The sequence below is a fragment of the Agelaius tricolor genome, unplaced genomic scaffold, assembly GCF_023055355.1.
Source record: "Agelaius tricolor isolate 1412-34295 unplaced genomic scaffold, bAgeTri1.0.p SCAF_13, whole genome shotgun sequence".
In the NCBI taxonomy this organism is placed as follows: domain Eukaryota; kingdom Metazoa; phylum Chordata; class Aves; order Passeriformes; family Icteridae; genus Agelaius; species Agelaius tricolor.
In genome coordinates this window covers 15,354,276-15,366,412 of record NW_027269273.1, presented here as the reverse complement: position 1 = coordinate 15,366,412, position 12,137 = coordinate 15,354,276, and the positions used below count along the sequence as shown (strand labels likewise).

Below are 12,137 nucleotides of genomic sequence, written 5' to 3'. Positions count from 1 at the left end.
TGATTTTTCCTAAATAAAAGCTGTGCAAAAACTTACCTTCAATTTGATTGATAATAGCACAGGAAGCGTACATGTATGAAGATAATCCAAAAATTAGAAAAGCTATTCTCCCTTAGTGCATCTGGCTCATTTATTTGAGGTACATCACAGAATAAACCCCATGTTTTATACGTGTGCATAGGAAAATTTGTGTGGGTGTGTGGTAGGGGGGTGTCACCATAGAGGACTTCGCAGAAAATGTGAGATCTGATCTCTTTAAAGATAGAGCTGTTAAGCTATTCAGGAACCTGCTGAAAGTGAAGTGAAATAGGTACCAATCAAAATGTTTGTATAGTGGGCAAAATGTGTGCACTGCATCGAGTCATTTGTCCTACCTACTCTATGCTGGTAACCAGAAGAGGTAATAATAACTGAAAAGTAGTTGTGTGCAAGTAAGTCTTTTTTTTTCCATGAAATTTTTATGCATCAGTCAGACTGCATACAGTGTGCCTAATGTATAAAATAAATTGGTGTATAAATCAGATTATGAGCAGGATGTAGGCAAGTCTCCATTTGCACACAGGAATCAAATCCAGACATGGGAAATTCCCTTTTTAACTTCTGGCATTTATCAGGGCTTTATCAGATGGCAGTTCATGCTTAATTTCCTAATAATAAAAAATTTAAAAAAAAGAGTTTCTCCATTCCAAGCAAAACTGAGTGCAATGGATTACAGAAAAGCCTGAAAATACAGGGTTTTTGGATGTACACAGCATTATCTTGTGACCCATTCTATAGCTTCTAATTCTGTCAAGGATTTGGAATGTCAATCAATAAAGAGTGATTTATGATTGGTATAAGCAATTGCACAGAGCTTCACATTGATCAGTATGTAGATTCCTTGACATAAGAAGTTATTATCTATGACAGATACTTGTCTAACTGCTAATTGAATTGCACATTTTTCCCTCAGTGTTATCAAACTACCACCAAATATAGACCACAACTTTTTTGCTCTTTGCATGTGAAAATCAAGGTACGATGAACAGCAAGTGTCAGTGTATAGGTTGTCTGGCAGTAACCACTATTTTTTGATGCACCTTGTGCTGGCTATGAGATGACAATATCACCCAGTGTTGCCATGACAATCACAATGAGTGTTGGGTCCATGATATTTTCCACAACTTGGTAGAAAATCTGTGAAATCTAAGTTATCTGTTGTTTGTTACCTGGTAAGCATCTAGAAAAATGCAGAACTGGTATTCTAGTAAGGAAGAGTTTGTACCACACAGATGTTCCACTTCTTACTCCTGATGATTTTTATTTAAATTGTTCTGATTAGATGGTCTAACAGCAGCAGTAGTTTTATGCAATGTGTTTTTATCTTTCCAGGAGGTTTTTCCTTAAATTAAAATTAGTCTGGTGTCCACTTGGTCAAATGCTCAGTGGAGTTGTGACTCATTTCAGTGTTCAGACATGCTAACTAAATAGCTAAAACCTATTTTACTGCACACTGCCTACTTAAGTCACAGGCTCAGCCTAATTTATGCTGATCCTGTGGCTTACCTACCTGTTGATGCTTTCCCCTAATGAACCATGAGATCATTGAATAGGAGATATTCAACACGAGTTTAACAAAGCCTTTTACTTGATTGGAACTCATAGCAGGATGTACCTCACTCTTGCTTTCTGTACTTTCCTGTCATCTTTTTTTTGGATCTATTATCCCAAACAAAGGACTATTTGGGGTTTTATCTACATCAAGCCATTGTGCTTGAGAATAGCAGGCTCTGTTCTGCAGTTTATCTGAACATGTTCAGTAATTCAATTTTCTTGTAAAACTATATAATGTTCTTATAAGAGAAAGTGTAGAACTGTGCAACCCTCAGGATAATTCTACGTGACACCCAAGCTTGTTGTGAACAAACAGTGCAGACCCTGGCATAGCTGCAGGAAGAAAATTTGCAATATCCTGCAGAAGACAACCCCCAAGAAACAGCAGGTCTGCTTTGGAGTGTAATCTGTGAGGTCACAGTCTCTCTGCTGCCCCACTCCCATCCCCTTTGGCCTTAGAGTAACAGGGGGAAAATCCTGAAAAATAAAAATGTGGCAAAATCTAATGTTTTGTAGATGGTGCTTTCAAAGACTCTCAGCCTAAACTTTCAGGATTCTTTAAATATAATTTGGTACAGGCTTTAGTTGACTCAGTACTGAATAATGTCTTATGTTTGGCAGTTATTTTCTTTTTAAGAATTGTTACAGCCTTAAAGAAATTTTACTGAGTTCTGAAACTCACGTATCCATCATGTTTTAATGAAGTTTGTAGTCACTAGCAGGATAAAATAGCAAATGAAATGTACCATTGAGTGTAAAATTTCAGTAATTTTCTATCCAATTGCACTACTGTATAAACAATCATTTTATAAATATATAATTTTTATAATTTGAGCAGATGCTCTGTCTATTGTATCACATTCCATTTTTTTTGTTTTTAATTAAAAAACTTATTACCATTTTCTAGATAATGTGACAACAAATTCAAGAGGAGAAGACTTTTAGATGTCTCAGAATAACAGCAATTAGAATCCGAGTTTTTGTGTACTTGGTCTTTTCGCACATGAGCGGGTAATTAAACAAGGGAGACTGGCCTTTGATATAGAGCAAAAAATATCCTTGTGTGCTCTGAGAGGAAGTCAGCACAATGTACTTGGGATGTCATCTGGTGCATAGGTGTTTAGCTGCAAAGTGTGCAGAACGTAATGTTTTTTGTTAAAATAATTTCCTGTTGAAAAATTCTTTAAGAAACCGTCAAAAATCCAACCCAAACAATACAAGCCTGCCCTAAAACTACAAACTAATCCAACAAAAAAAAAAAAATTACAGCACAAGCTCTGTTGAAATTGATTTTACAAGTCACTTTCTCTTCTTATGCCAACCTTTTTCTTTTTTATTTTTTTTAAATCAGCAAGTGTGTATAAAGCTTCTCATAAAGCACAAGCCAAGTGTTTTTTAGTTTTTTTATCCTGACTGACAATATCTCAATAGTAGGCTCAGCACAAAGGATTGTATACTAAAACTAATGTAATTTTGTATGAAGGTTATGGAGTGCATAAAGATGGGACAAAATGCAAGAAACATCCATAGAGGAATTGCTCTCCAGATTTAATGAAGCACTTCTTATCTGAAATTTTTCAAGTGAATGATGGATTAAGCTTTCAGACAACCTACCAGTTAGTGGAAATTATTATTGCACTTTTTTTCCCACTCCCCCTATATACTGAACAAACTGAGGAATTGAAATAAAAGACAGAGTAGGGATATAGTTCAGAGGTGCTGACTTTGGGTTAGGTATCAGTCATTGGAATATCACTTATTGTCATGGTGTCTGGTTTTATATCTGAACTTCTGTGCACAGTTCCAAAGTATGGAGACCTAAGTCTAATTTATAAATATCTTCTTTAGTTCATCTAAGTCTCTGCTTATTGAAGCACATGTATTGTGTGAAGAGAAATGATGAAAACAGCCTTGTTTTTAAAAATGGAAATTTAAGCGGTAGAAGAGATTTTAGATCTAACCATTAGATTTATGCTCTGTATTGAGCATTGCAGAGAGATTGTTTTGAGAACTCAGTCTGTGTGTTGAGGCTTTTCTTTCTCCAGGGCATCTTTTGTATTTTTATCAGAGTAAATGTTCCCCCTTGCTAAAGGATCTATGTACTGAGCCTCACATGTTCCTATGGAACATGTGTGGCTCTGCAAGACATGGTCAAGGGCTGGGCATTGTTGAGTATACAATTTCCAAAAGTAAAGACAATTGGGATTCCTATCATCTGAAAAAATGTAGAAAAGCTTTTATTTCTTGGATTATTTTTTCAGAATGCTTGCAGTTAAATTTTTTAAAAGGACCATCCTAACACAGGCATCCATAATCTAAAAATAAATGTTACTTCCCAAAATACAGTTTCTATTGGCACATGTTAAAACATTTTACTGCATTTTTAATCAAAGATATTAAGTCTCTTTCTGATGTTATGGTGTGATTTCCCCTTTTATTTTTTTGCACGTGTCAGCAACTGAAGACAAGGGAAAGCTGAGAATGCTCAAATCTGTGAATATGGACTTGCTAAATAAGAGAAAAATTTTCTATTTGAAAGGGTGCTTTTTGGGGGGGATGATGAAGCAAAATGCTCAGGTATTTTAAAGGTGGGTGGCTCTTGTCAAGTGCATGCGGCTTTGCTGCAGCATATTCTTGACAACTAAATCCATGAGGAACATGAAGCCTATCAACACCAGCTGGTGTAGATGAGCAGAGGGATTCAAAAGCCATAACCACTGTTCTTTGTGCATATTCTTTTTTAAGAAGAGGGAAGACGTGTAATTAGTTTGCAGGTCCTTCAAATGAATCTGAAAAGGGAGGATATAATGGAGAGGTCTGTTAGGCCTCTTGCAGAGTGGAGAGCAGAGGCAAGAGGGCTGGGGTAGCAGATAATGGATATCCTCGGGCAGGGCTCATTTGAAGAACGTGTTAACGCATCCTGGGTGTGAGAAAACACTGATTCCATTTACTCTTGGAATTGAAAATGGAGCATAAGAAAGTAGTGTGACATTAGGAACAGATAGCAGTTGCATAGAATTTATCTTTGCAATGGAGTAATTTTGAATGATTTTCATTAATAAAAATACTTTTAGCTGAGCAGTATGCCAGGACGTATGGTGTTTCACTGTGAAACCAAATTTCAAACCAGTTTGCATTAAAACACAGGGATGTTCAAACTGAAACATGTTTTATATCTATTGGGACACTTGTCAGTGTCTAGATACATAAGCTGTGCAGTAAACTTTGCAAATCTTCAAAGAGTTCTGATAAAACATCTGATGAATGGCATAAAAGAGTTACCACTGCTATGGTGCTCAGTAGTTTGTAAAAACACATGGAGGGGGGAACCTATGGAAATGATTATTGAAAAGAATTCTGGTGGTTTAGCACCTACACAAATGTCTCAAATTTTTTTCCCTTTTCTTTTTTGTCAGTCTTCTCCTGCACAAAATCTCTTATCTTTCTGAAAAATATATACACACCAGTGAGAGTATAAACACATCATTACACTTTCATGGCAGATAAGCTTGCTCTGCTGGAGTGTAAACTCATTTTTCTTTAGATGACCTTTAAATAGTATTGTCCTATTGGATGGGATTTAAATCAATAATTTTGTCAAAACAAAATACAGTGTTGGGTTTTTTCTTTGTCATTTAACCAGTTCCTTAAACTATTGAGGAATAATGGATTTCCATGTGTTGTAATCTGCGAAAAAACCTGTAGAATTCATTTAACTAGTTGAAAAAATGCCATTTTTCTCTGTTGTTGATAGTACTTTATTTTGAAAAATGTTCAAGCAGCAGGGCAACATACAGTGTTACTATAATTAGTGACTTAATGCCTTTTCTGCATTCACATTGTAAAACAACAGTGTCCCAGGTGTGAGAAGGTTAAAATGAGAAGTACCCAGTAGTTATGAAGCAGCAATAATGAGTTTCCTTCTACTTACCATGGATTTGTGTGATATACAACTTGCAATTAAGCATGGCTTGGTGATTCAGTGATTAATGTATATACGACTCCTAAAGGAGCAGCACAGGCCTCCCGTCACATCCTTCATGATGTTTACAGCTGGGTACCTATTAACAGGAAGATGGAAAGGGCCATTTACAATTCAGTAACCTTTATGACAGTGAACTCTTTAATCAGCATTTTATTTCCTTTGTAACACTTTAGTCATCTACAAATGTCAGAATAAAATAGGGCTATGAAATATTTAGGATCGGCATGTGGAAATTGACTTCCTTGATTTAAGCTGCTGTGTCTTTTCGTTTTGTTGTTTTGGGAGCTTTTACTTTTATTGAAAGACAATTTATAACTAAATGCTCCCAATAGTGACTGGCATTAGGGCCGGAAAAATTACAGAAATCTGTGTTCTTGTTCTGTGAAATGTGGATGGTTGCTGTGTTGGGTAATAATTTATTCAAATAAAAACATTAGCAGTGGGGTTCACTTTTCAGAATATTGCTGCTTCACAAATACAGCGGACTAAGTGAGTTTATGACAAAATATCCCAGTGCACTCATAGAAGTAATTAAGTATAAAGTATATCCTAAAATAAGTTGTCATTTATGTGTACCTGTGTCTGTGAAATATGCGGAGTGTTTTATTATTTTTGTCAAATGATTCTGAGTCTCTCCAACTTCCATAGCGATTGTCTTATGCTTTGTCTGATGGCAATGATCACTTTCAATCACCAGAAAGTAGTACTGTCCCTGCCTCAGTGCACTGCAGAGGAAACACAAATCCTTCCAACCAAGTATTTTTCTTCATACATATGTATGCAGTTTGTGTATAGATTATAAATTAGTATTTATCAAAATAGTGACATATTTAATTGTTGATATCTACAGTATTTAAAGTATGAATTAGACATTTTCCAATTGGTAACACAACAATTTTAGAATCATCAAGCAGGAGGGGGCTTCTTCTGTTGCAAGGGCAGTGCTTTGGCCTCCTGGGGGTATTGGGAACTTTTGACCTAGTCCTGAACTGTATTTAAACCGTAATTAAACCATTGCAATAATGGTCCTTGGGTTTGCAGTGTTAAACCCAGCAGAGTTTTACTTCAGCTGCCTGCTGCTATGCTGTAAAACACTGACCCAGGTGACTGGAGCTGTGCTTAAGAGGTTATTTGTAATTTTGTATCCAGCTGCAGGTTGGTAACAAGGAAGGTAACTTCCTGTTTCACAGGTGTTAATAAGGTTTATTGCGTTTGGGAGATCAAGATTTCATCTGCTGCTCTGTGTAGGAGTTATGTACAGGCCAAAGTAATCTACTTTATCTGCTACCTATTGTAATGGTTGTGTTTTTGTATGTTAAGGTTTATTTTTAAAGAAATTGACAGGAAAGGCCTTCTTAAATATATCAAAGATCTGAAGGACTTATGCAGGCCAATAATGAGCACAATTTTGAATGCAGTCCTTTTCTCACTGAAATGCATTGCTTGGAGAAAATTTTTGATCATAGAAGGACTTGTGATCCCAAAATTCAACTGTGTTCTCCATGGAATCTATTGGTCTAGGAACAGACATTATCTCTAATAAGAGACCTTATCTCTCAAGTGTGCATTCAAACTCTAGAATCAAGTTATTCAAGTTATGAATGTTTGGGATTCCAGGTGCTTTGCAGTTAGAAGCTGTGTACATATTTCTCAGTTAACCTCTTGTTCGGTCCCTTTACTTTAGAACCTATTGAAGCTCCATAAACTTAGAGATGTCATTATGAAATATGCTGATGTTCAGGCCTGCTTTATCAATCTTGATCGTGATAATTCTTTCTTAACCTCAGTATATTTAGGGAACATGGACAGTAAGCCAAACTGATATTTCATATGAATATTATGTTTTGTACTGATATATAGATACAACAAGGGTTGTCTTGGCATAGCTTTTTAAAAAATGTATTTTCAAGGTGCAAGACTTAATATTGTATATGCTGTGTTTAGAATGAGCTAATAAAGAGCTAGTAAACAAACATAATTGGTAAAGTTAGGAAAAAAACAAAGAAAAAAAATGCCTAAAATTGGTGTTCCAAGGAAGACAATAACCATTGGATGGGCGGTGCACAGATAAGATACGGACAAATGATTCATTGTTCTGTATCTGTGACTACCCTATTGAGTAGGAATCTGAAAAAGTACAAAAAAGTTGACAGTGATCAGAGAAAAGGTATAAAGTGGCTTCTGGTCATTGTCATCAAGCAGGGTGCCTCATTCAGCACTGATATAGTCAATGTAAGTTCATATTTTTTTGCTGCATTTTTGATGATGTTGTACTGCTCTAATATATTTTGTAGAGTACTACTTTCTGTGTTGACCGTATTTTGTTGAGGGATGTTACCTTAAAATGGACTAAAGAGTGAGCAATGGATTTACCTTAAGAGACCAAAGCATTTATAGGTGGCAACAGTGAGCCTGAGAACTGGCATTGGATTAATTCAGTGCTGTCTGTATTGCTTGAAAATTCAACTGCAAGTTTAAATGAGAAAGAGGCATGAAGTGGACAAAATACACTCTGTGGTTATGAGAATTTCAAAAAGAAATATCTTTATCCTAACTTCACTGTCCTACTAGACTCTATGGAAAATCCATGTTTAGTTTGAAGAGGAAAACCTGTGTCCCATTTGATGATGGACTCAAGACAATTTGTAATGATCTGTGTTTATAATTGGTGGCCCAACAAGGTAGATGAGACCTCTCTGCAGTATTAGTTGATATTGACTTTTTTTTTGAACTGTCTTTTGAATGGATGACTCAAAGATAGCCTAAATGTTAAAATCATTCTAAGAATTTAAAAATTGGGGAAAAAAATGAAAAAGGGAGAACTAGGGATTAGTTTCTTAAGATTGGGTGTTTGCCTTTAGGGGATGGTGTGGAGAGGATGGGGCAGTGGTTTTGCTGCCTGATACCCACCTTGGTTGTACAGCTACTCTGCTTGGGGATAATGGAGGGAGCAAACAAACACATGGGGATGTGCCTGAATCTGTGATTGGAAAACAGAAACCCTGGAACTTAGTGCTACCAGTCTCAGCTGTTCGGGGCCTTGACTTGAGAGGCTTGAGGTTTTTACAAATCTCTTGCAGTTTCCCAGCAGTGAAATGCTGCCATCCTTTTGCTAGGATTATTTAAATATTTATCCTTTCTTGCTACTTGACCTTTCCTGCTTGGTTTTAGTTCCTGTGGCCAGCTTGCTTTGTGTTTCATGAGCTCAGTAAACCGTGGCCTTCAATTCCCTTGTTCTAGTATTTTCACTTAAGACCAGGAGTGATGAGCAAAAGGTTTCAGGCTCAATCCTTGAGCAAAGGGCCGCTGTGACAGGGATTATTATTTATTTGTCATCTTGGATGTAATAAGCTGTAGGTACAGCATCGAGAGCCCTTGATTTATTGCGCTGTCGACTGCCACTAGCAGGACGTCTGCTGTACCATGCAGGATGAATACCACACTGTCAGCTCTGTCGATCTGTCTCTGCCATTGCGCTCTCTCTCATAACACATTCCCATTTCATGCCAGAATACATAAACAATCTTTCATTATTTTGATGCCTTTTTCATATTTGTTCTTTACAGAACATAAAGTTTGAATTTATGGGTTTCCTTTACATTATTTCAACACACTCCACCATTTTCCGGGTTTGTGGTTTAACTCTCAGAAATTGGCTGCCAGGTGATTTAGTTATTTTGGCTTTCTAGTTTTATAGTTATTTAATATCATAGTGCCAGATACTGAGAAAACGTAGTGTATAGCAGGTATGGGATTTGCAGTTAGACTCTGTCATCAGCAAAACATGGCCATGGGGACACAATGAGGAAATTAAAAACTAGGCATGCAGAGCAGGAAATACTCCCTCCAACCTTCATTTATAATTTATTTAAATACTTTTCCAAAATATTTTTCCTTAGATGCTGTTACAAATGTAATGGAAAGCTGTTTAATTGGAAAAGAACATGTGAATAGTGAGCAAGCCATTTCCCTTAAATAATTGCAATTAAGGGAATTTCTAACTTATTGGCAGAAACATTGCTCTGATTTTTCTCCTTTACGTTCTTGTAAGAGGGGAAAGGGGAGGAAATAATGTCCAGAAATTTGTGTGGTTCGTACTATGCATTCTTCATACTTTACAGTGCTTCATATCTGTTTATATCCTCTAATTTTGTTTACCTAAGGGTTTTTTTTCTTTAATACTCTGAAGCATATTATTCATTGAACTCTAAGGAACTGAAAGTCATTGCTCGAATGAGTGAACTTAAATGTCACCATAAATACGGCAAGTCAAATACGAATATATGTCAAAATAGTTAAAAATGTGTTATAAAAAAGGCTTATGAGTAGTATTAAAAAAATTATTGCAAACTGTGCGGAGCATGAACCAGAAAATGTAGTGTTCCTGCCTATGTAACCTGCATATATAACCTGGGTTGTGTGAGCAGTCTCCACTCCATGGGTGCAGTAGTGGACAGGAAAGCCTTTTAGGAAGGGCGTGAGGGGGAGGAAGGGGTCATGTCACCTGTTCTGTGCACAGTGTGCAGGAGAGGAGGGGTCTGCTGCTGGCTGGGGCTTCAGATGCTGCAAATGACTGACCGTCATCAGTAATGTTCCCTCAAGTTACTTGTGTATGCAAACATTTTCAAGGTAGTGAGGCACAGTTATTTTGTGATATTACCCTGTGTTTTCTCATCGAGATGTAGTAAGGTCTGATAAAGACTTGTTCATTGCTGTGTTTGTGTGCAAAAGTTGCAAAGTTTTTGTGCTCCAGAGGCAGGTGAATAATCACTCCTAAATTTTCTTCTATTGAATAAAGTAGGGCTGCTTTTCCATCTTCAGCAAAAACATCTGAATGTTTTTCATAGTCAGTTTTATCCTTTTCCCCTAAAAGGAGAGAGAAAGCATGGCTTTGCCACTGAAACTATATCTGGTAAAAAGAGGCTTGTTTTAATTGGCTGTGAAAATAGGCATATTTCTCTAGGATGTTAACAAATGTGGATTTCACTCTATAAAAGCAAGATAATAATTGTCAGTTCTTCCTCCTCAGTGCAGCCTACATTAGGACAGCTGGGAATACGCATAGCTCATGTAACATAGCAAAGATTTGTTCTAGCTACAAAGAAACCGGAGTTAATTAATATGAGAAATTTGTTTTGCGTCCGGGGTAAAAAAGGCTGTGCAGGTTGGTGTTGTCAGCAAAAGCTGCTTGTCACTTTGACCTGCTCTGTTAAGTGTTTGATGTGTTTTCTCAGAGTAATCTGTGAATAACATTACACCCAACCAGCAGAGAAGCAGAGGGAGCGATAGCAGAATTAATATCTGGAAGCGTTGATAATTATATATCAGAATCTAATTTTTAGCACAGAAAATGTGTTAATGACAGAGAAGAAAACAAAAACCACTAGCTTCTCCCAGCAGGATCCAAAGTGTCATTTATTATTTCTCAGCTGGATATCTATCAAGTTTATGGGTTAATTTTTCTGTAGACTGTTATTTATGGGTTTTTGTTTGTTTTCAGCCATCATTACTAACAATACGGTTAATAGCAATCATTTGTTATCCGGCACCAGCGGTGATGCTTCAGATGCGAGCAGTGAACTGAGAATACTCATTTGGTAGCTGAATAAGGCTTTGACAGGGCCCATTTATAACAAGCTCATTCCATAATGTCCAGCCTATTAATAAAATTTTGTTGCTGTCTAATTAGAGATGTCTGATGTGTATAGTAGCACAGCAAAGAAGACTTTCTTCTGCTGCTTTTCAGTTCTACTGTATCATACATATGTGAGACCAGTGGTTCAGGGAATGAAACTGGGGTGCTGTGGGGTTCTGTCTCCCCTCCTAAGTGCGATGAAATACAGGTTGTATGGCAGGAGGGCCCAGTTCTCATGTACATGCACGTTGAGGGGAGGTCTTTATTTTCATTAGCTCAGATCACCCTCAAGTCTCTCTTTTTTCTTCTTATGTGTTCAAGTTTTAGCTAAAAATAACTAATAAACTTAAGGTAAAGCATATCTGTGATATCGTAATTGAACGTATACATGTAGACAGAATGTGGTTCCTGGGTGTGTCAGTATATCTGTGAGAAAAGAACAGTTTGATCCCTGAGGGAAGGGGTGGGATAGGAGAAAAAAGCTTGGCCTGATCATTAGATTTTTTTTTTCTTCCTTCTATGTCTTTGAGGAGTGAGGAATCAGCAGGACTTACTGAACTCAACAGTAAGGGGATAGTAGCATAACTGGGAGTGAAAGCAGAGCCTTTTGTTGCCCAGCAAGTCCCAAATATTTGAAGTACTTTGTACAGCTGATGGGAGCTTTCATTCAAACATATAAAATATTTTTTTAGTGGTGAACTAAATAGTGTTTTCACAAAGTTGTTGTGGGGAGTGGTTTGTAAATTGAAGCATAATTAGGCAAAAAGATTTATACCAGGACATAGAAGTTGTTTGTGGGAAGGTTTTAGTTCCTTAGTGAGTGATTTCATGCAAGTGATTTCTGTTCCTGAAATGACCTGTCAGAAACATTCTTGTTCCATTTTGTTTTTACAGGTAGAGTCAAGTATATGATAATGATGAAAG

The 12,137-nt window shown here is 36.8% G+C and overlaps 1 protein-coding gene across 4 annotated transcripts in view; it reads left to right on the top strand.

Moving 5' to 3' along the window:
- LRMDA (leucine rich melanocyte differentiation associated) overlaps window positions 1-12,137 on the top strand; it is a 632,726-nt gene that overhangs the window by 163,543 nt on the left and 457,046 nt on the right. The gene's annotated exons all lie outside the window — the stretch shown is intronic.